Source organism: Rhipicephalus sanguineus, chromosome 1 (genome assembly GCF_013339695.2).
Source record: "Rhipicephalus sanguineus isolate Rsan-2018 chromosome 1, BIME_Rsan_1.4, whole genome shotgun sequence".
Lineage (NCBI taxonomy): Eukaryota > Metazoa > Arthropoda > Arachnida > Ixodida > Ixodidae > Rhipicephalus > Rhipicephalus sanguineus.
The window spans coordinates 75,454,581-75,476,639 of NC_051176.1; the positions used below are offsets into that span (position 1 = coordinate 75,454,581).

General features: G+C 45.1%; 8 non-coding genes across 8 annotated transcripts; all 8 read left to right on the forward strand.

Annotated features, from left to right (window-relative positions):
- The first annotated feature begins 79 nt into the window (after positions 1–79).
- On the forward strand, positions 80–152 carry Trnav-uac (transfer RNA valine (anticodon UAC)). Its single transcript has one exon. It is a non-coding gene; the product is annotated as a tRNA-Val (tRNA).
- A 53-nt stretch (positions 153–205) lies between these two features.
- Trnav-cac (transfer RNA valine (anticodon CAC)) lies at positions 206–278 on the forward strand. The gene has a single exon. It is a non-coding gene; the product is annotated as a tRNA-Val (tRNA).
- An 81-nt stretch (positions 279–359) lies between these two features.
- Trnav-uac (transfer RNA valine (anticodon UAC)) lies at positions 360–432 on the forward strand. The gene has a single exon. It is a non-coding gene; the product is annotated as a tRNA-Val (tRNA).
- Positions 433–485: 53 nt separating this feature from the next.
- Positions 486–558, forward strand: Trnav-cac (transfer RNA valine (anticodon CAC)). The gene has a single exon. It is a non-coding gene; the product is annotated as a tRNA-Val (tRNA).
- Positions 559–606: 48 nt separating this feature from the next.
- On the forward strand, positions 607–679 carry Trnav-uac (transfer RNA valine (anticodon UAC)). Its single transcript has one exon. It is a non-coding gene; the product is annotated as a tRNA-Val (tRNA).
- Positions 680–760: 81 nt separating this feature from the next.
- On the forward strand, positions 761–833 carry Trnav-uac (transfer RNA valine (anticodon UAC)). Its single transcript has one exon. It is a non-coding gene; the product is annotated as a tRNA-Val (tRNA).
- Positions 834–886: 53 nt separating this feature from the next.
- Trnav-cac (transfer RNA valine (anticodon CAC)) lies at positions 887–959 on the forward strand. Its single transcript has one exon. It is a non-coding gene; the product is annotated as a tRNA-Val (tRNA).
- Positions 960–1,033: 74 nt separating this feature from the next.
- On the forward strand, positions 1,034–1,109 carry Trnat-agu (transfer RNA threonine (anticodon AGU)). Its single transcript is given in 2 exon segments — positions 1,034–1,070; positions 1,074–1,109. It is a non-coding gene; the product is annotated as a tRNA-Thr (tRNA).
- Positions 1,110–22,059: the final 20,950 nt, after the last annotated feature.

Sequence of the window (22,059 nt, forward strand, 5' to 3'; positions counted from 1 at the left end):
ACCTTGTTTGACATTTATTTTTTATTGCAAAAGAGATATTCGATGAAAAGGCTGAATAATAGTCCCCGTGTCGTGTTCCGCTCTCGCAGTGTAGTGGTCATCACGTGCGCTTTACACGCGCAAGGTCCCTGGTTCGATCCCAGGCGAAAGCATCAAAAGAGATATTCGATGAAAAGGCTGAATAATAGTCCCTGTGTCGTGTGCCGCTCTCGTAGTGTAGTGGTCATCACGTGCGCTTCACACGCGCAAGGTCCCTGGTTCGATCCCAGGCGAGAGCATCACCTTGTTTGACACTTATTTTTTTTTGCGAAAGAGATATTCGATGAAAAGGCTGAATAATAGTCCCCGTGTCATGTTCCGCTCTCGTAGTGTAGTGGTCATCACGTGCGCTTTACACGCGCAAGGTCCCTGGTTCGATCCCAGGCGAAAGCATCAAAAGAGATATTCGATGAAAAGGCTGAATAATAGTCCCCGTGTCGTGTTCCGCTCTCGTAGTGTAGTGGTCATCACGTGCGCTTCACACGCGCAAGGTCCCTGGTTCGATCCCAGGCGAGAGCATCAAAAGATATATTCGATGAATGAATAATAGTCCCCGTGTCGTGTTCCGCTCTCGTAGTGTAGTGGTCATCACGTGCGCTTTACACGCGCAAGGTCCCTGGTTCGATCCCAGGCGAGAGCATCACCTTGTTTGACATTCATTTTTTATTGCAAAAGAGATATTCGATGAAAAGGCTGAATAATAGTCCCCGTGTCGTGTTCCGCTCTCGTAGTGTAGTGGTCATCACGTGCGCTTTACACGCGCAAGGTCCCTGGTTCGATCCCAGGCGAGAGCACCAAAAGATATATTCGATGAAAAGGCTGAATAATAGTCCCCGTGTCGTGTTCCGCTCTCGTAGTGTAGTGGTCATCACGTGCGCTTCACACGCGCAAGGTCCCTGGTTCGATCCCAGGCGAGAACACCACCTTGTTTTGCATTTCTTACGAAAAAGATATTCGAAGAAAACCTTGAATAAAAGGCTGCCTGTTGTGTGCTGCTCTCGTAGTGTAGTGGTCATCACGTGCGCTCAGTTACACGCGCAATGTCCCTGGTTCGATCCCAGGCGAGGGCGGTGTACTTTTCTTTTAATCTGGCGAAGGAGGTGTCCAAAGATGAAATGTGGCATGAAAGCCGAACTTGCGTGCTGAGCTCTCGTAGTGTTCAGTATAAATATGTCACAAAATATACACATACATCCTACGATAACAAAGATAACATGCCATCAGTCCTACTTGCACTGGTGTTGTCTACCTAAAATTCCTTAAGGCCGCCAGAGGTTCCATTCTCGACAGCCATTCGGGCACACACTCCTCTACTTTTATATTTTCTATGAAGGCACACAGGCTTTGCCTAAATCCGCACTGGCTTAGCGTCCTGGTCGCAGAAGTATCCAGCCATCCTAGCCCGCGAAAAACAGTGTAGGCTATTCAGCATTATTAAATCAAATGGGACTCCATCTTCATTCCTTATTGCCAGAAACCCAATCCCATGCGGATCCAAAGGAAAATCTGTCTTTATGGTTCTTTCAACGATGTCCCAAGAATATACCCCTTCCCAGCAGTGCAGGAAAATATGATTTATGGTTTCTGATTTCTCTTAGATCAAGCAGTGTGAACCCATGGTACAAAACAACCCCTTTCTTCAATGAAAGTGTTCACCGAAAGTGTTCTGCTGTGTAACTTAAAAAAAGGTTTTTACACCAGTAGGCACCTGCATGTTTTTCACCCGCTTCAGCACGTTCTGTCCCGGCCTTCCACTGTATATGGCTCTGTACATACGTACTGGGAAATCAATGTCACACACAGCTTTAATACAATTCGTTTCTTTTAACGCAAAGCAGGTACTCGAAAGAAAAATGAACCCGTAAAATACACACTTTCTACAACTTCTTTCAGATAGCCATGCAACGCCCCCAGCATGCTATTAGAAGTGACAACGACTTCCGGTAAGGCGTTGCTTAACCTTGGTTGAAATACTGCGCGCAAAAAGAATCGCTGACATCCCGAAAAAACAAAAATCTGTTGACTATCTGTCGTACGTAAAGATGCGCCAAACCAAGCCCCCCTTCCTTCACCGGCCGGAACAAATTAGTTCGGCTGCACCTTCCCACGTCGAGTTTATACTGTACATTGTCTATGATCGGCAATAAATAAAAAAAGCGCTCTCGTTGTGTTGTGGTAATCAGGTGCGCTTTAAACGCGCAAAATCCCTGGTTGGATCGCGGGCGAGAACAATGGCTTCCGTTTTTTTGTATCCAGCGAAAGGAGGTATAAAAAGAGAAAAAAAAATTACACCATCTCCCGCTAATTAATTTTACGATATATATCGTAAAATTAATGATGCTTCTGACATAGCAGCCCATCAATCCGAACTAAATAACATATATAAGTGGTGTATCACTTGGTGCATGGAGCTCAACATTAATAAATGTAAATCGATGCGCATTTCTCGTTCTAACACAACCTGCCCTACTTATGCATTAAATAACTGCCCCCTTCAATCCGTTCAAAGCTACCGTTATCTAGGCGTTCATATAACCAACGACCTCTCTTGGAAGCAGCACATACAATATGTAACATCAAAAGCTAACCGCTCATTAGGATATTTGAAAAGAAATTTTTCGCTTGCGCCTGTCCCATTAAAGCGACTGCTATATCGTCCGCCCCAAACTGGAATACGCCTCATCCATTTGGGATCCTCATCATATCACATTAATTAATGAAATCGAATCATTACAGAATCGCGCTGCTCGCTTCATCCTGGCCAACTATCATCGCACTGCAAGTGTTACATTAATGAAGAGTATGCTCAATATCCCATTACTCTCTCTTCGCAGAAAGTAATCGCGCATTTCATTATTTCATAAAATCTATTACCACAGTGCATTCCTTCGCTCACTATGGATCCACCCGGCACCGTACCATTCAGCTCGCCATGATCACGTGCATAAAGTCAACGTGCCTCGTCACAACACCATAGCATGTTCTCAGTCATTCCTCCCTAAGACCTCAATCGATTGGAATAATCTACCTGCATCATTAGTAACCATCACCGATCCTATTCGTTTTAAGAATGCACTAATGGTAAACTTGCAATCGTGAATTGTACCAACGTGTATACCTATTATTGGTGTAGATTCGCTTTTTAGTGTATTCTTTGTGTATTGATTTCCATTGTCTGTTAATAAAGTATACTCTTTGTCTGTAATATTTACTATTATGTATTATTGTTATCTCCACTTTAATATGTTTAAGTAATCCTGTATTTATTTTGCTGTTCACCTGCATTTCCGCCCCTCCCCTCTACAATGTACAAATGTACCCTTAGGGTTTCATAAATAAATAAATAAATAAATAAATAAATAAATAAAGGGGACCATGAGGCGTTACGAAGCTTAAGCACTTGCACGATCGCGTTCCATTGGCGTTCGTTGGGCATGCTACCGACCTCAGCCTCGTCGCCTAAAGCAACACCACCTAGAAAACTTAAGGCCCCCGCGCCACCTCCTCGCCCAAGCGCCTACGTCACCAAGCTCAGATCATCGCTCGGATGGCTCGGATCGACGCAAACCGACGGCGACAGTCTCGCCCAACGTCTGTATCACGTGAACGTACAGGCTGACAAGTCCGGACAAGAACAGCTACGGATGCCTCGCAGTGGCTTCCGCGGTGACTCTGGCTTGAACCGAAACAAGTCATTTTTTTAAATTTTGTAACAATTAGGGCGCGAACTTTGCCAAAGGTTGCAGAATTTAACTACTCGGTTTCAATCAGCCAACTGTATTGTGAAAGAATGGCACATCGCATTGTTTAAACATTATTAAGCAGCCGCATTCACACGCGTCTCCGTCGGATTTCGTTTCACGTTTGCTGGCCACAGTGATCGAAGCTGGTCGTTCGAGTCGCTCGTCGCATGTGTTCGCATGTCGTTGGATAGCTTGCGTGTGAGCGTGTGTCCTTTTTACGTTTGCAAAATGTATATTTTTGATTTCGCGCTGTGTTTGTGCGTGTGAACGAACTGCAAGAATGCCCGGGTGCTGTTGCGCTCCAAACTGCAAGTCGAACTACGCAGGAGAGCCGAGCGTGCGAGTGCACGTGTTTCCCAACGACCCGGTGCGGCGGGCGGCATGGACAAGAGCGGTTCCCCGAAAGGATTTCGCTCCTACAAAGAACACAGTGGTAAGATACGTCTTATGATTGGATACGGGTGCTTGTTATTTATGCAATGCGCGTTTTTGCGGCTGAGTGTATCCAGCACCAGCTGAATCGCCCTGCCTGCATTATCGGAGCCTGAAACGTGCTCATACTTCTTTTGTTCTTGTTTTCGGCTGTATGAAACGTGTTCCCACAGAATTTCTTTTTTTGTCGTTTCAGCTCTGCGAGAAGCATTTTTTGGCCAGCGACTACGTTAAAACGTCAAAGTACACAGACCAGAAGACGGGGAAGATTATTGAAGTGCCGCTGAAAGTCTTCCGGCTGAAGCCGGATGCGGTACCGAGTGTGTTCCCGAATTGTCCTCAGTACCTCTCTCGTCAAAATGAGTGCACTCGGGAGGCTCCGGAGGAGAAACGAAAGCGTCTTGAGGACGAATCGCTCCGCATTGCCATTGAAAAATCTCTGGAAGAAAAACGACAACAGGACAAGCAGAACAAAGTTGCAAGCTTTTCCGAATTCCTTCATGCTCTGCCAAGCTTTAACACCTCACCATTTTGGTCTGTGATCAAGATGGACTCGAAGGTTCTATTCCTGGATTTGACTGTTGATCGGGGCGCCTCTGTGCGTTCATCAGTGATAGTTCAAGACAGCATGTGTGTGGAAGTGTATTTTGGGGAAACGCTCATTGTGGAACTTGATGGTGTCAGCGTGCCTGCTGAGTTACAGGACTTGCGGCAACTATGTGACATCCTTCATCATGTTGAGCGTCTTCGCACTCCTGATGCTTCCAACAATGTCCAGTGGGCTCGTCAACTGCTTGCGACTGTGATGGTACTGTTGGAGGAGTTGATATGCAATGATCAGCAGCATCAGCTTCACGGATGGCATCTGGAAATCGTGAAGTTCATAAAGTCTCAAGTGGAGCTCATCCTTAATAACGCAGCACGCTACTCGCCAGACCTGCTGGTATTTGCAAGTCTCCTCTACACCATTTCGCCGCATGCGTACCGATTCCTGAGAGGTTCACTGAAGGTAAAGTTGCCTCATCCTGAAACAATAAGACGTCTCTGCTCCACTCAACAGGTCAGCCCAGCCATGGAACAGCAAGACTCCTGTTTTCTGTCATATGCTACGAAGGTTGCTACCACAATGAAAGAACATGAAAAGATAGTAACTTTAATGATGGATGAAATCCACATTCAGTCATACTTTGATTTCAAAGCTGGATCAATAACAGGTGCAGCAGTCAACACTGCAAGCCCAGCAAAAACAGCATATGTCTTTATGACTCAGAGTCTGTTATCTTATCACAAAGATGTTGTGCATATTTTGCCAGTGGCTACAATTGATGCAAAATGCTTGCATGATTTTTTGCGAACGCTAGTTGTCAAGCTTGAGCATACTGGGTTTAAAGTGATTGCTATCATCTCTGACAACAATTCTATCAACAGGAAAACAATGTCGTTGTTTTCAAGCCCCCCGAGACTAAAGATAGTTTATCAACATCCAGCTGACCAATCACGACCTTTGTTTTTTGTCGTGGACCCTGTTCACTTGTTAAAATGCGTCAGAAATAACTGGTTAAACCAACGCAATGCAGGAAGGTGCATGTACTTCCCAGATCCGAACAGTACAGAAGCCACACCCAAAATATTAGCAGCATCATTCAAAACTTTATTTGAGCTGCATGAGTCTGAACAAAATGAGCTTTTGAAGATTGCTCCGACATTGTCGTTGAAGGCGTTAAATCCTTCTAACATGGAGAGGCAAGATGTAAAGTTGGCTTTGAGAATCTTCAATTCATCAACAGTGGCAGCACTTAATAATAGCAGCCTTCAGCATGCTGATAGCACGGCTCAATACATCAACACCGTGCTAACATGGTGGAAAATTGTTAATGTCAAGACCCCACGAAAGGGCCAGAGGCTTTTAGATGACCTGCAAAAGCCCATTACCTCGACTTCTTGCCCCCAGTTACAGTTCTTGGAGAAAATGATGCAGTGGCTCGACTACTGGGAGAGTCTGAAGCATGATGCAGGACATTTGACAAGAGAAACACACTTGGCTTTATGTCACACAACTCATGCACTCCATGAGATCGCTATCTACTGCCTTGAAGAGCTTGGTATGCAGTACGTTTTGCTAGGCAAGTTTCAGACAGATTTTCTCGAGGATCGCTTTGGTCGGTACCGTCAGTTGTCTGGTGCCAACTATCATGTGTCAATTAGGCAGATTTACGAGTCCGAGACAAAGTTGCGGTTACAGAAAGTGCTTGAGCTGCCCGACGTTGAAACGCTGTGCGATATACCTGTCATTAGTGTCAACTCATTGCTAAGCCAGTTTGATGTCACAGTTAGTGACAGCGATATTGAGAAGAAAGTGGCAAGGCTTCCAGCTGTCACATACGTTGCAGGATACTGTGCTCATGCCGCACTAAAGAAACTGTTGTGCCAATCATGCAAAGAAAACCTGGTAATGGATGATGCAGACATAGACATTGCTAAAAATGTCCTTATTACGAGCATGACCAGGGGCGGGTTGAAGTTCCCACGTGAACTTGTTATAAATGCTGTGCTTGCCACAGAAATAGTGCTCGACAAGCTAAGGAGTCCACGCTTCGCCTCTCAGTTCTTTGCACTTCCTAAGCAGAAAGAAGTATTAGTGGCTCTTGTGTATGGCATCCTCAGTGATAATGATGACCTGGATGTTTGTGTTTATGGGCATGCTCCTCAACAGGTCATGCATTACATTTTAAGTGCAGCAGCAAACACCCTTCTAAACAACTTCTGCAAAACAGCTAACGACAAGTTGTCTGCAACAAAGGCAAAAACAGCAAATGACAAGTTGTCTGCCACAAAGGCAAAGCGAAAACTTGAAACTGTTAAAAGCTGAGGCGTCTTTTATGCAGTCTTATTTTGACAGTATGGTTAGTGAATAAAATGTTTTTTCTTTCATCAATGTCAATTAAAGTGCCCCGCATCCTGCCATTTGTCAGTGGGCTGCTAATCTCTATCTTTCTGTTCTGCACGAAAATCGTGCACATCTGTGTCCTGCATGTTTGAGGCAAGAATTTGTGCCGTGCCTTCGCAGAAGTGTACCAACTTCTTCCAGATGCTGAGTCGCATGTGCAATTTTACTAATGTGTCCTGCACGGAGCAGACTGTCACCGCTGTATATAATAAACAATCTTATACTGCTGCTGAGCAGAAATGAGTATGCCATTTTATGTTTGAGCATGAGTATGTTTCTTCCACTTTCAGCTGCTGACATTTCACTTTCATGTAACGTCAAATTTTGCCATTTTTCAAACATACCTGTTAGAGCTTTTGAAGCTCTAGGATATGACATCCGGAAGTATTAAATATATAGCAATTACGGCAGGGTCGAAAAGTGATTACCTGATACGTACATTGACGATAAAAATTTAGGTAAATCCCTTCCAATAATCCAGAAAACATAGCGCTTCCTTAAGGCGCGAGGCTACAATCTGTGATGATTTTTTCCGGCCAAGCTGCGTGCATAGTTGTAGACGAGGCACCTTAGTTAATGAGGGAAAATCTAGACGCCTAAAACACCACATGAGGAACGGAGAAGCACAGGGAAAAAGCGTCAATCGCAACGGATTTATTCTCAGAAGAAATGCAGAAAATATATATGCCGCACCATACACATGCGCGCACCGTACTGCATTAGCTAGTCACTTTAGTGACTCATTTTGTTAGTTAGTCGTCATTTTAGTTAGTTTTTGTGCGTGACGCGAGCGAGCGAATTTTATTTTGTTTTTGCGACAATGCGCCGCTTATAGAGAGCGAACGGGCGAGGTGAAGCCAACTTCCAGGACGATCTGACTTGCGTGACGTCACGGCGCCGTGTGGGGGCCTTAAGTTTTCTAGGTGGTGTTGCCTAAAGGCACCCAGAGAGCAAGAAACCCTCTCCTCAAAACCCGCTTCTGGAGCCGGAAAGCAGCAGCAACCGGGAGGAATGCTGTACACAGCAGGAGAGAAATTGGCCGCGTATCTGCGTGCTTATAGCCGAAATGTCGCCGAAGGACGATAGATTAGCGCTGCGTGAGATAGGGCGCCATCTGGCAATACGTCGGGAAACATGAGTTTGTGCACATGGCCTCCGAGATGGCGGACGCGCAGCGGGATTCGCGCCCGCCATCTCGGAGGCCATCTTGTGCAGAGGGCACAGAGGAGGTTCTTTCCTTCCTCCGTGGTAGAGGGCGTTCGTCTGCGTACATTGCGTCGCATTTTCAGTGCAGCCGCATTGTCAGAGCAGCTTAAGAAACTAGAGTCTTTAGGATTACGCATCTACGTATTTTCTATTAAAGGAACACACCACCTAATACTTACCTAGTGATGTTGCGCCTCAGATATGCGTAATGTTTGCTTTTTGATCGACAATGTACACAAGTATGAACCTAGTCAGCAGTACAAGATGCCTGGCGCTTCGGCAAGTGGTTCAACTTTAACCGGCTGGCTGAATCGGGTGACAGACAGACAAACCAAAATTTCTGCGTCCATGCACAAATCTCGTCTTCGTTCCAGGATCCTCTGGAGCCAGAACCTTAGTTTTTTCCAGCAAGTGCCCGCGCGAGGGCGGCACGCGGGTCGTCATCATGCCGCCACCGAAGGAACATTTATTCAATGTTCGCACACCGCCGGGGACGTCGGCCGACGAGGTGATTGATGCCATGGAGGCTCTGCTCGGCATCCAGGAAATATACAGTGTCCAGCACCACGGAGGTTTCGACTTTCAAGTCAGCGTGAACTCGATTGGAGCAGTTCAAGTCCTTTTGGAAACTGGTGGTCTCCGCCTTGGAACCAGAACAGTCCCCCTAGTACCGGTGGCAAGACAGGTGGTAAGTGTCACGTATCTGTACCTGCCGTGTTACGTGCCCGCCAACGAGGTTGTCACAGGCCTCAAGTCCTACGGAACCACGTTGAGAATTGAGGAGGCCAGATATAAAGACCGCCCCTGCATTCGTACAGGAACTAGGTACATCAAAATGGACATGCGCTGGAAAACCCACTTCCGAACTTCGCGCGAGTGGGAGGCCATAGAGTGACCTTTGAGTATCGCGGCGTACGTCGCCTTTGCCGCCGCTGCAACCAACAGGGCCACTTTAAGGCGCAATGTGATACCCCGCACTGCGCGTGTCTTCGGGCACCGCACGGATACCTGCACCGAACCGTGCCGACGTTGCGGCGGAGCCCACTCCAGCCTCGATTGCACCGCCAGGAAGACATACAGTATGGCGTCAGCGACGGACGTCGACGAGTTCGCGACACTCGGCGCGGCACCGGCTGCCGGCCAGACGCAGCGCAGACTAACCACCCTGCGCCCGGCGAACCGACTGAAGCCGAGTGAGGGCGGGCCGGAACCGAACGTTATCCTGGAGAAAACACTCGCGCAAGCCACGGCCATTACGGCCCCGGCGGAGCAGCAAGAAGGCAGACAAGCAGTTGCGCAGACACCAGCGAGCATGTGCAGCCAGCGCAGTGAAGAGACGCAGGAGGAGGAAGGTAGCCATTCTGAGCCGAACCAAGCTGCCGCCGCCGCCGAGGGAGAGAGGGCCGCAGACAGTGGTGAGAGAGGGTAGCACAAGGAGCAAGGCCATGTATGCCCCGTATTCACAAACGCTCCTCGACTCGACCCTTCACTCGAAACGCTCCTTGAGGGCCGTTTTCCAATTCACAAATCGTCCGTCACTCGAAACGCACCTCGACTTGAGGAAATCTCGAGTGTTTCACTTGAGATTGTCAAGGTAGCGCGGGAGCTACCTTGGATCGTTCCTTGAGTGAAGTTTCGGCATCAGCGCGTGGCCTCCGAGATGGTGGGCCGCGCGCTTGTCATCTCGGAGGCCAAGGTCAGCGTGGCATCCATGCGGTGCGTCGCTCACTTGTTCTGCATTTCCCGATGGATCAACTTGCCGCTGCCTTTTTTCTTTCGAAGTGAAGGTGCGCATTTACTATGGCGCTGTCTTCGAGTGGTTCAGCAACGGCTCGGGTACACTGTGGCTGCTGTGGCTCCGAGAAAAGCGGGCACGATGTCAAGAGGACCAGAGGACCGCGCTGTTGCATTCCGTGCATGAGCCAATGGATTACCTGCTTTCGGATAGTCGTCGTGCGAGTGTGCTTTCATCTGTATTTCTATGAAGACCTTACGCCGCATCAGTTCAAGCCCGCGGTGCGAAAGACTTTTCGCGATAGCGGAAGGAAAGTCTAATAGCGAACTTTTCTCCAATTATTGGGTGAATTATTTATGCGAGCTTCATGGATGCGTACCTGACTATTCATGCACCGGTGCTCACCGCACACCCGAGTGGCTTTCGCTCAGGTAAATCTTCACTGCCCTATCCGAAATACGACGAAGCATACCTCTGCAAGGAGATCTTCTGTATCAACGTGAAGGTGCATTCTTCTATTTTGTTTTTCACATTTTACCCGTGTTTGAGAAGATCCATATTAGGGACGGTTAATGGAAAACAAAAGACAATGCAATGGGGCACAACCAGTGTGCAGTTTCTGGTATTGAAAGTTTTAATGACTACGTCATTCGTAGTATTTATGTAGCCCGCAATATCTACGGACGTCCAAGCCCAGTCATGTGAAATTAACCAGGTGGTGGTGCAGTATGAAACCCGCATGAATGCAAAAATGCGTGAAATGTATCAAAGCACAAAAGACACAGCAACGAAGCACTATTATGTGAATGTTTTATTTTCAAGCTTAGTAATAACAGTGCTTCTAATTAAGCAATGACGGCAAATGGTAAGAAAAGAATAGCACACGCGGTGCAATTGTGGACGTTTGAGCCATTATATAATGAAGGTAATGGGCGTCGGATAGCCACACGTCTGTTCAGATGCACAAGTGCCTGGCCCAAACATGTATCAAAATAGTGAGAGCTCATTAGGTCAACGAAAGACATGCCTGTTCTCGAAGGCGAGAAATATTGATGAATGTTTGTAGAACGAGAAGTAAAGAAAAATGCAGCTTTAATGTGCCACTATGTAGTTCCTTATTTATTACCCCTTTCTTCTGTGCAGGAACCTGGCTGCCGACACAAGAATATAAACCAACCCTCTTTCCAAAGTGCAGCATTTGCAGCGTTTGGATGACTGTACACAAAGGAAGAAAAGCGGCACTTAATAGTTCTACTGCATGGATTAGTCACACTAGTGTGGCTACCACCTGTATCTTCTTTATGATGTCCTACAAGCTCGAACTTCATGACAGTATGTAGGCTGCATATGCTTGATTGACGGACACCTCGCAACTTTACACACTTGTATTTTGTCACCTACGTTATTCTTCATCAAGCACATATAATAAAGATTAATTTACTCTTTGCAATTAATTTAGAGTTATCTTTGTGCTTTCGTGTTCGGACAGGATCGCAAAAACCTCATCTACCTCATCTGCTGTGATTCTACAGAAAAAGCAGTTCTACAACAATCAAATATGTTCTAAAGAATGCAGCACTGTTCCTCTTCCATGGAACGGAGGTGGCGCGGTTCCAACAGGTAGGCAAGATAATTTTATAGTGATAGCGTATATTTACAAATATTTACAGGGTTCTTGTGACCAGAAGTATCCGTGATGATTGCAAGGCCCTCGAACATCTTTCACCATTTCGGTGCTGTCGTCTTCGTTGAATCAGCAGAGTAAACTACTCTGCTCCTTTGCAACACATCCACCCAGGTTGAGTGCGTCCACGCGGTCGTCGTTAAGGCAGAACGGCAGTAAAAGCCAGAAACAGCTTCAGTCTCATGATATGCAGAAAAACAAAAGGTGCTGTGGAATGCCAAAGCGTCGCTATACAGCACAGACGCCGACGCCCTCCTCAGCAGGTATTCCCAGGTGTCACAAACTGCAAATAGATGTCAAAACATCAATACACAGGGCACTCGTGCACTAAGTAAAGGCTGCCATGCGCTTCCAACATGAAAAGACAGGACAACCATTTTAAAATATGGCCGTTGCGTCCATTAGAATTGTCACGTTAGGTACATCGACAAATGCATGGCGAATAGAAAAACATTGATGGAAGTAATCAACTGCTAACTTATGTACCATCCGAATATTAAAACTTTGCATAAAGTATACCTGATGTCAAGAAACGCTGTTAAGAAGAAAACAAACACACATCAATCCAAGTTAACCGACAACATACGCTACCAATTAAAAAAAACGACTTTAAAACACTGCTTCCGACGATAGTGGAGAAAACACAAACGAATGCTTTTCTCAACCTGCGTTACAGTCTAACTTGAACGCTCAACCTCATGCATAGCATACGTACTCCTTAACGCGACACTGGGATAACTGAGTAGCAGCTGCGAGCAGTCTCTACCACATTTGTAAAATAAACGAAGCGGAACCACTGCCAGTGTCGCTAAATGTCTCAGGAAATAAAACGAGAAAAATAATAATTTCACAGGCTCCTGAACTCCTGAATTATGAACTATGCTAGCACTCCGCATCGAGAGCAAATTCACCTACGATAAGTAATTCTTGCACACAGTGCGGTGGCGAATTCACCAAGCACATCACCCAGGTAGCACACATGGTCTAGAAAACGTTTTTTTTAGGGATAAATGGGATAAAACGGATTCTAAACCAATTTTGACGTTTTAAAAACGTCACAGAAAATCCGTATTATATCCGTTTTTGATAACGTCTAGAAAACGCATTTTTTAAGACCATTTTGGTCTGAAACGTATATTTCATAACGTTTTTTCGATTCTAAACCAATTTCGACGTTTTAAAAACGTCACAGAAAATCCGTATTATATCCGTTTTTGATAACGTCTAGAAAACGTATTTTTTAAGACCATTTTGGTCTGGAACGTATATTTCAAGACGTTTGTTCGATTCTAAACCAATTTCGACGTTTTAAAAACGTCACAGAAAATCCGTATTATATCCGTTTTTGATAACGTCTAGAAAACGTATTTTTTAAGACCATTTTGGTCTGGGACGTATATTTCAAGACGTTTGTTCGATTCTAAACCAATTTCGACGTTTTAAAAACGTCACAGAAAATCCGTATTATATCCGTTTTTGATAACGTCTAGAAAAGGCATTTTTTGAGACCATTTTGGTATGGAACGTATATTTCAAGACGTTTCTTCGATCCTAAACCAATTTCGACGTTTTAAAAACGTCTTGTTCGTGACGTCTGAAGACGCACTTTATAAGACGTTTTGTCGCCCAGCAGCGGACTGCGCGCCACTTGGCCCATGCATGCATGGGCATGCATGAACCACCGCGAATTGAAATTTGAACTCGAGCCTGCGCACGCCATCTCTCATTGCGATAAAGAAAGTAACGCGCAAAAGGATAAAGGCGTATGGTGTCTACATTGCATCAGCAATAATGAAGACTTCAAAGTTCGTTAACCAGTAAACTTTACGTAATTTACTGTAATTTACTCGCAGCGAAAACCGTCTAACTTCTGCACGAAGGCCTTAGCGCTGACTGTATCCATCCGCGCGGCCGTTGCTTCAATGTCAGTTAAACTCGCCGATTTCGCGTGGGCGGTCGAGCTCACCGGTCATGCACTCTTTTGCTATATTTCGTGCTTGTGTCGTGGTTCGTGGAGGCTATAAACGCAGCTGTGAAGAAACTATACCTCGCTGCGTGTTAGACTTGTGGACCCGAATGCAAGTATGTCTGTGTGGAGCGACTGCTACTCTGACTGACGGTTAGAGTCCCCGTAAGATTCTCTGTGGAAAACTTCACTCATCAGCTAGCGCGCGGGACGCGCTCGCAAGTTCCTTTCTTCTATGCTCGAGGGACGGGCGTGGTTACTTTGATGTGCGATTAGTTTTCCGTGGATTTGCGGATACTGTAAACCACGGGCTTCTGTCATTTTTGAAGGTAAGTTCATTTTTACTGCATTGGCGCTCAGTATTTGAGAACTATGACAAATGAAAAAGCGTGTTCCGTTGCATCACGGGCTGCATGTGTGACATGTTTCAGCAGTACGTGATTGCGGAATTTATTCAGCATACATGATAAGGCTGTCGAAACGTAAATGCACGTCATGGTTTCCGTCCATGTTCGAACGAACATGAGCGAAAACCGTATGTATATTTGTTAACCCAATTTCAGCACATTTTTTTCTTGGCCGCTTGATGAGGTAGCTTCAATATATACGTTAGCTTAAGCTACGTGTGCCGCGTAAGAAGCAGTTTTAGAAAGGGGTACGCAAAGCTAGCGTTCGTTGGGCGCATATGCTATTTCCGCCACTTAACGTGAGTACGCAAGAGGATGGCGTGCGACGCATGCGGAGTAGCCAGTTTTACAATGGGATACGCAGATAGCGTTTGTTATGTACAGGCTGTTTCATACTTAGGGGAAATCTCGGAGCGCCTGGCATCGCGGTGCGACTAGCGCTGCAATCGCGCGTCGGCAGCAGCTCGCGCGTGCGCAGACGCTTCAAGGGTATAGAGTTGTAGCACATCTGCGCACGCGCGAGCTGCTGACGGCGCGTGGTTCCAGCGCTGGCCGCATCACGATGCCACGCGCTCCGAGATTTCCCCTAAGTATGAAACAGCCCGTACGTAGCGTATAATGCATGCGCAATGGCTATGAACGAACGCAAAGCTTTGCGCACCCAATTTTAAAACTGCATTGTTGGAAGTTACGGCATGTGTCATCTGTTTTATTGTGTCACTGAAGTTTGTGGATGCGAGAATCTTTGCAGCGACAGCGTACTGGTTCATGGTTTCTTCCACAGTACTAGCTGCATGTAACGAGAGGCTGGTCACGCTTCTCCGTTATTGCGAATTTCTGAGGGCATGAGTGTCAAAGACGCGTTTCACGGGAGGAGTTCGGCATTTTTTCTCAGTGCTGCCTTGACTATCTCGATGCGCTTTCGGACTTCTGAGTTATGTTTCCCCTACTCTGTTAACCTCCTCCTTTCTCGGTAAAGCTTGCAGCTCTTAGCAGAACCAAGAGGTTCTCTTGCGCGTCTTTTGTGCCTGGTTAAATATAGCAGGCTCGCTCTCTGTCGCCGTACGGTGTTATCGAGTTTTCATCTTTTCACAGCGTCCTATTTTAAGTATAATAGCAAATAATGAAATGATATTTCCTCTTATTTATTGCAGGTGGTACTGCCCTAGATGTTAAGAGACGCACCTTCTTAAATATAGCAGGCTCGCTCTCTGTCGCCGTGTGGTATTATCGAGTTTTCAACTTTTCACGCCGTCCTATAGGTATATTACCAAATAATGAAATGATCTTTTGTACTATTTATTGCAGATGGTACTTGCCCTAGATGTTTAGAAACAAAGGCTACACCAACTAAATTATTACTTTCTTCTTTTTGATGGGCTGACTGACAGGTTTTAGTATGAAAAAAGATGGATGTAAAGAGATTGACATTTTCCTCTTTTCCTTGGAAACTTTCAAAAACAAAAGGTCACAGTTTGTAAAACAGTTAACTTTTTTGAGCGTCTTTGTTTGTCGGCATCTTCAAGAAACCGCACTAGGGCTATTGTGCTAAAATATATTTCACGTGGAACGCTGCCGCATGCTGCTAATGGCACAACAACGTTCGTGTGTATGCTATTTGTAGTGTTCTTTGCAGACTTCCTGATGTGCCTAGTGATTTCCATCAAGTACCTGTCATGAAGCCATGTGTTCAGTCTGACTTGCCACACATTGTGATATTCTGACACTGAGAAATGTGATGTACTAAGTGCAATACCCTGATCTGTCTCTGACAATACTGAGTTTACAGCTGTGTGCTTATTGAGTAAAAAAATGGGGAAGAGTCCCAATTTCTTTAGCTGATGTGTCTTATAACATTAATTTGTTCTTTTAGCCTGACATTTTCTAATGGGCATCATAAAAGAATCAGGTTTTTTTTTTATCAGGCTGGTATTTTCATATTCCTAATTTTTATTTATTCATTTTAGTAAGTGGCTCATTCACTGTAATTTTTGCGGTCGTTTCGATTAGTTTTCTGTTCATACATTTTGTTTTCGCGCTACAGTTGGTTTAGTTGAACTTTTTGTTATATGTCGCTGTAATTTACAGTGCTCATATTTTCTGCTAGCCATGGCACATTTAAGCTTAAGTGTGTGCTCTCTAGGGATGTCAGACCATAATTTCTGTGATAAGTTTTGTACGCTGCATTTCGAAGCCTGAAACCGTTACTCCTTTAGTGGGCCCCGTTGAAACACGTATGCTGCATCCACAAATATTTTTAGCTAACGTCTAAAATGGCGCCTTTTGTTCCCAACGTCTATCTTCTGTAGTGAGGCCAGAGCTTTTCCAAAATTTTTTTCACTGAGAAATGTTCCAACAGAGGCATGCTGTAAGAACGTTCCTAAAAGTTTCATTTTGTGAGCAATACACTTCAGCAACAGTGATTTTGCAAGCAATTTACGTTCTTTTTTCATTACGCATTCTTGGCTCGGTGGGCCAAATATTATTTTGCAGTTTTGTTTTGTTCTTAGTGATTTCAACACATTGGAGACGATTTCCTTTAATTGTGGTCTTAAAGGGGTGGTGCCACCATGTTTGTGGCTTGCGCGTTCTTTGCTGTAAGCGTTTCCTATAGCTCCAGGAACAACGATGCACACACCAAGATTCATGTATTCTCGCTAAATAATTTAATATCGCCTTTTGATGTGGACAACTTTCGGTTTCGGTTTCTGGGCGCCGAGGTTGGGCAGTGACGCAGAAGTGTAGGAGGCGTGGTCACGTGACCACACAAGGCTGTGACGCACTTAGCCAGAAAACGATCGAAACACGGCGAGTGATGTAGCAACCGATGCTTTGCCGGTACTATAGTGAACTAGAATATATTCTAGTTCACTACAGCCGGTACGTACGTTGCGGAGGTGGCGGAGGTCCGCAGGTCACTCACGTCACTACAGCAGATCTGGTGTGACGTCACTACAACTTTCGTTGTCCATCCTACAGATCTACGTCAGTGTTGGCGCGCTAGCGATGGATTTTGATCGGGAGAATGGGCATTTAGGTACACTTTGGAAGTGAATTAAAATATATTCTAAACGTTTGCTGTGTCCGACCCTTCGTGTGGAGTGTCCTTGCATACAGAGGAAACCCACAACAGGCTTGTTATAGCCTCGAAATTTGATGGCACCACCCCTTTAAGTAGCGCTACTGAACGATTGTTCTGAAACGAAGGGAGACACACACCAGGTGCTTGATGCATGCCTCCTTTCCTGCTTGGAATGCTGTGTTGGAGCAAGATGGCGAGTTGGGCCTGTTGGTTTACGTTCATGTTTGGAAAATTAGGTTGAAGCACACTGAAAAAAAAAAACGTGGACAGTAGAAGTGGACAGGAGTAAGTGCTGTCCTGTCCACTTCTACTGTCCATGTCTTTTTGTTGTGTTGCTGTGTTGGCTGTGGCTCGGTGTAGCGTCTTCTCATTCACCTATCGGATTGGTAGGGCAGATTCATCAATGTGCGATAACTGCAACTGCATAGAGACTATCGGATCATCATTTGTGCCGCTGTATGCTATTTCAAACACATCGCCGGACTCTCCAGTGTGCCTTCAGGAGACTTGACGGTCGGCCTTTTCCCGAAGGAAAGATCTTGGGAGTCTGTCTTCATAGCAGATCAGCCCAGAAAACCACACGAGCCATCCTGCAGTACTTCAAGGCACCAAACTGAGTGACCACCTGTGATACACTCCTCTGTGTATGTGTTGTGAAATGTGTCTCTTTCTCTGTATTTTTACTCCCTCATTCTCCTCCCATGAGTAGGGTAGCAAACTGGACGCTATTTAACCTCCCTGCCTATCCTCTGTTCTTTCTCTCTCTCTCTCCTTCCTACAAGAAAAAAGTTTAGCGGAAGATGAAGCGTTGAGGAAACGTTTCATCATGAATGCTTGTCTTCGTCAGGGCCCTGACGGCAGGGGCGTAGCCAAGGGGTTGGGTGGTTCAAACCCCCCCCCCCCCCGAAAATTTTCTATTTTGCTCGTGTTTATATACACGCACACATACAAACGCACGCACGAACATATATAAAGTATGGTTGAACCCCCCCCCCCCCCAAAAAAAAAAATATTCTGGCTACGCGCCTGCCTGACGGAAACTAGTCCCCTTGTCGAGGCGTTGGCTTCAGCGACATTCCCTTTTCGACAATTTCTGTTAACTTCATCTTTGCGTTTGATTAAGTAAAGCTAATGAGTCGACGCTTACATATTGCAGAATGGCTGTGCCAGATCCTAAATTTTGTCACATTGCACTGTTAGTTGTTTGACAACAATTTTGCGAATGATGAATCATGCAACAAAAAGTGTTCTTGAAGGTTGGATACTATGTAGCTGCATTTTAATTACCGCGATATTTTGTATTCTCTTGCCGCTTCTGAATAATATTATATAGTCGCATGCTATATCTCATTTCGTGGTTTTTACGTTTCTATGCTGTACAGGAATCGTTGCTGTTTTACATAATAAATTATGACATGACCACTTTTGTCTGTGATTCTACTGAGCTCTCACTCTGTAATAGTAATTACGCAATAAAGTAACTGTAATTACTATAACAGAGGGGGCTTCCTAAAAACGTGCACTAATATAATTGCATGCGCAAAAACAAAACAGCTAAAAGAAAAGAGATCCTGCATGACGTCTTAAAAACGTTTAGAAAACGTCTTTTCAAAGACGATACAATGGGATATTTTTATTTTTAAAATGGGATTTTTTGCGACGTTTTCAAAACGTTTTCTAGATCGTCTTAAAAACGTTTTTTAGATCGTCTTAAAAACGTTTTCTAGATGGTATTAAAAAGGGATTCTAGCCGGACATTAGACGAGATATAAAACGTTTTCTAGACCTTTAGCTTCTATTCCGTGACGTTTTCTAAACGTTTTTATCGTCTCGGATAAACGTTTATAAAACGTCAATTATCCGTTTTGTGCTACCTGGGCAGTATAATGTGATCGTATGTAAAAATGACTCACCCGCATTATCCGTTCTGCAGCTGCATCAATGAACAGAAGGCTCTCAGCAGCAGGAAGCTAAACAAAACGACAAATCGTCCGTGCGATGGGCCCTGCTTTTCGCTATCACTCAAGTAGTTCGTCAGTCACCATGGCGAAAGCTGGGTCACGAACAATACACAAGTAGACACTGCCGTAATCATATACAGCGATTAACAGACGCATGCGGCATAAAAGAAGCTAAGCGCGTGGAAACGATCAGCAGCAGACACATCGGAATCAGCTGTTCTTTCAGCAGCCGGGATGCGACTGTTGCCAGATTTCAAGCGGGGGTTTCGCTTACTCTATCGGCTCAAGGCTTACGGAAGCTACACTACAGATTTAAAGGCGTGTATTTTGCCGTAACGTCGACTGATAAGGAAGATTAACTAAGAATAGCACATAAATATTGAGCAGAAACAGCTATTTCCTAACCACATTAGGAATATTCTCGTTATAAGACGCCGCTCGAGTCAAGGGAGCGTTGGCAAAGTGTCCCTTGGCGAAGGAAAGGCCGAGGAGCGTTCTTGAAACCCAGCGGGTCCTTGAGTGGAGGAGGGCGCTTCGCCTTGACTTGGTCAAGTCGAGGCGAAGCCTCGAGTGAAGGTGCGTTTAAGAATACGGGGGTATATAGAGTAATAGAAAATGACAAGAGTGGACACGAGCCTATAAGCGGCGGATCTACGAAGCTTCCCGCCAGCCGTTAGACGGCAGCACGTCACTCCCTGTTTCCAAGAGAACGCGCGTAATAGTTATCTACTTGCAGTACCTTTTCTGGCTCACGATACATCTACTTGTCTTTGTCAGACTGTGGCTGCGGCAATGGCATCCGCTGGCTCGCAGTGCGGCTCTAAATTCGTCTTTATTGTCTGCGACTGGAAAGTTCGAAATCATCGATTGGTAGCTGTCATGTCCATATAATGTCAGATTTGCCGGCAAGACCATGGCAAGACGACGCGGCGACGCATATAAAATTGGCTCTACCTGCTCCGTGGAATTCGCTGGGATCGTCAGCCGGGAAGTCACTCTGCTTGGCGGCTGCTTGGTAAGAACGCCTTCATTAGGTTCTTTTTTCCCTTCATTAAGTTGCAATGTATTTGTCGCTACAGCTTTATGTTGACATTTGACGCACTTTGTGTTTTAGCGCCGAAAGCTTCTTTGTGCTTCACGCTTCGCGTATGATGCTCGTGAATTGCTTTGCATTAAGAAATAGCAACTTGAAATGCTGCTGCACGTTAGCGAAGAAATCGTTTCTTGGCGCCAAAAATGAGTCACCGCTTGCGTCGTAAGGTTTTCTTTGTACATACAATGCCGTTACACGCTGTTCTAATTCACTGCGTGGGTGTGCAAATGTGTGAAAGAGTGCAGCTATGCTTAGAATCGTTATTTGTGGTATTCGCAGTTTGCTTGACGCCTATGTTAAGAGCCGAATTAGAGAGAACTTGAGAAATGAGAACAGTGTTCGTTGGCCGTGGCTACGACGTAATATTCTCGTTAAATGCTGCCTCAGTAGTTCATGAACCGAAGGTTGCTTTGTTTTCACTGCGGCAACTGCTTGGGACTGTTTTTCGCGAAAGGGCGCTGAGAAGTGCGTCGGAGACAATTTGTGCGAAGGCCAGAGAAAATACGGTAAACTTTTTTCTCTTTTTCCAGGTCATGCCGTCCGGAGTCAAGTACTACGGCAGCTACTGCTGCGCTGCGTGGTGCAACAACGGCATGATAGGGAGAGAGCGTGGTACTAAGTGGTTCAGGATTCCGCGAGACGACAGGTAGCTCTTTGCACCTTTCCAAGATGTAATTTTGAAGTTGTGGTTGTCATTAGCTAACTATCAAAGTATGTCCGTATCTTTCGCACTATTTCGCCGTTCAGCTAGTTAGTGTTTGGATGGTCATACATATTCTTCATTCGCTTAAATCGAGTGGCCCCTTTTCACTCTGAAAAATCGTCCCCTTTTCACTCTGAAATCCCCTTTTGCTGTCTTCTGCACTTTTATTGTATTGTGGGAATTTTCTAAATATCGCCTATTTATTCCTACTGTGCAATTTCTCAACATGTGGCAGCTGTCTTGCATTGTGCAGTGCACCCATCTTTTGTATGTGTTTACTGAGAATGTCACTTGAAATAAAATGTTTCATCTCTCGCAACGATTGTCGTGTCTGCATAAACAATGGCATTGTGTGCTCGCCGCTCTGGCGGTGTGGCTTACACACGAAGCTACTTATGCATGCAAATAACGGGTTAAAATATATATATATATATATATATATATATATATATATATATATATATATATATATATATATATATATGTAGTTGAAAAAAATCAAGCACGTAGGAAAAATTGTTCAGTAAAGGACTGACGTTTCGGCCGCGGGACCGGCCTTCGATTCCGACGAAGGCCGGTCCCGCGGCCGAAACGTCAGTCCTTTACTGAACATTTTTTCCTACGTGCTTGATTTTTTTCAACTTTTACTTCCGGGTCCTTTGTTAGCACTTTATTGTTTATATATATATATATATATATATATATATATATATATATATATATATATATATATATATATATATTGTTATATATATGACCTCCGAGACAATCACATGAACAGAAGTGGTCTCGGGGGCCGTGTAATTTTACCTATAGCTAAATAATGGCCTCTGAGATGGGCATTTTTAATTTTTTTTTGCGATTTCCGATCTCTGAGGCGGCTGTTAGGATTCCCCACTTCCGTTTGGTGCGCTGCGAACCCAAATCAGCCTCAGGGGCCTACGGGAGTGTCCTCTCTTAACCTTTTTTATATTACTCTATGCTCGCCCTCGTTTGGCCCTGTGGTGATATCAGCTTCGAAAATGATAACTGCCACCGTGTCCTGAAGAACAAATTGTGTG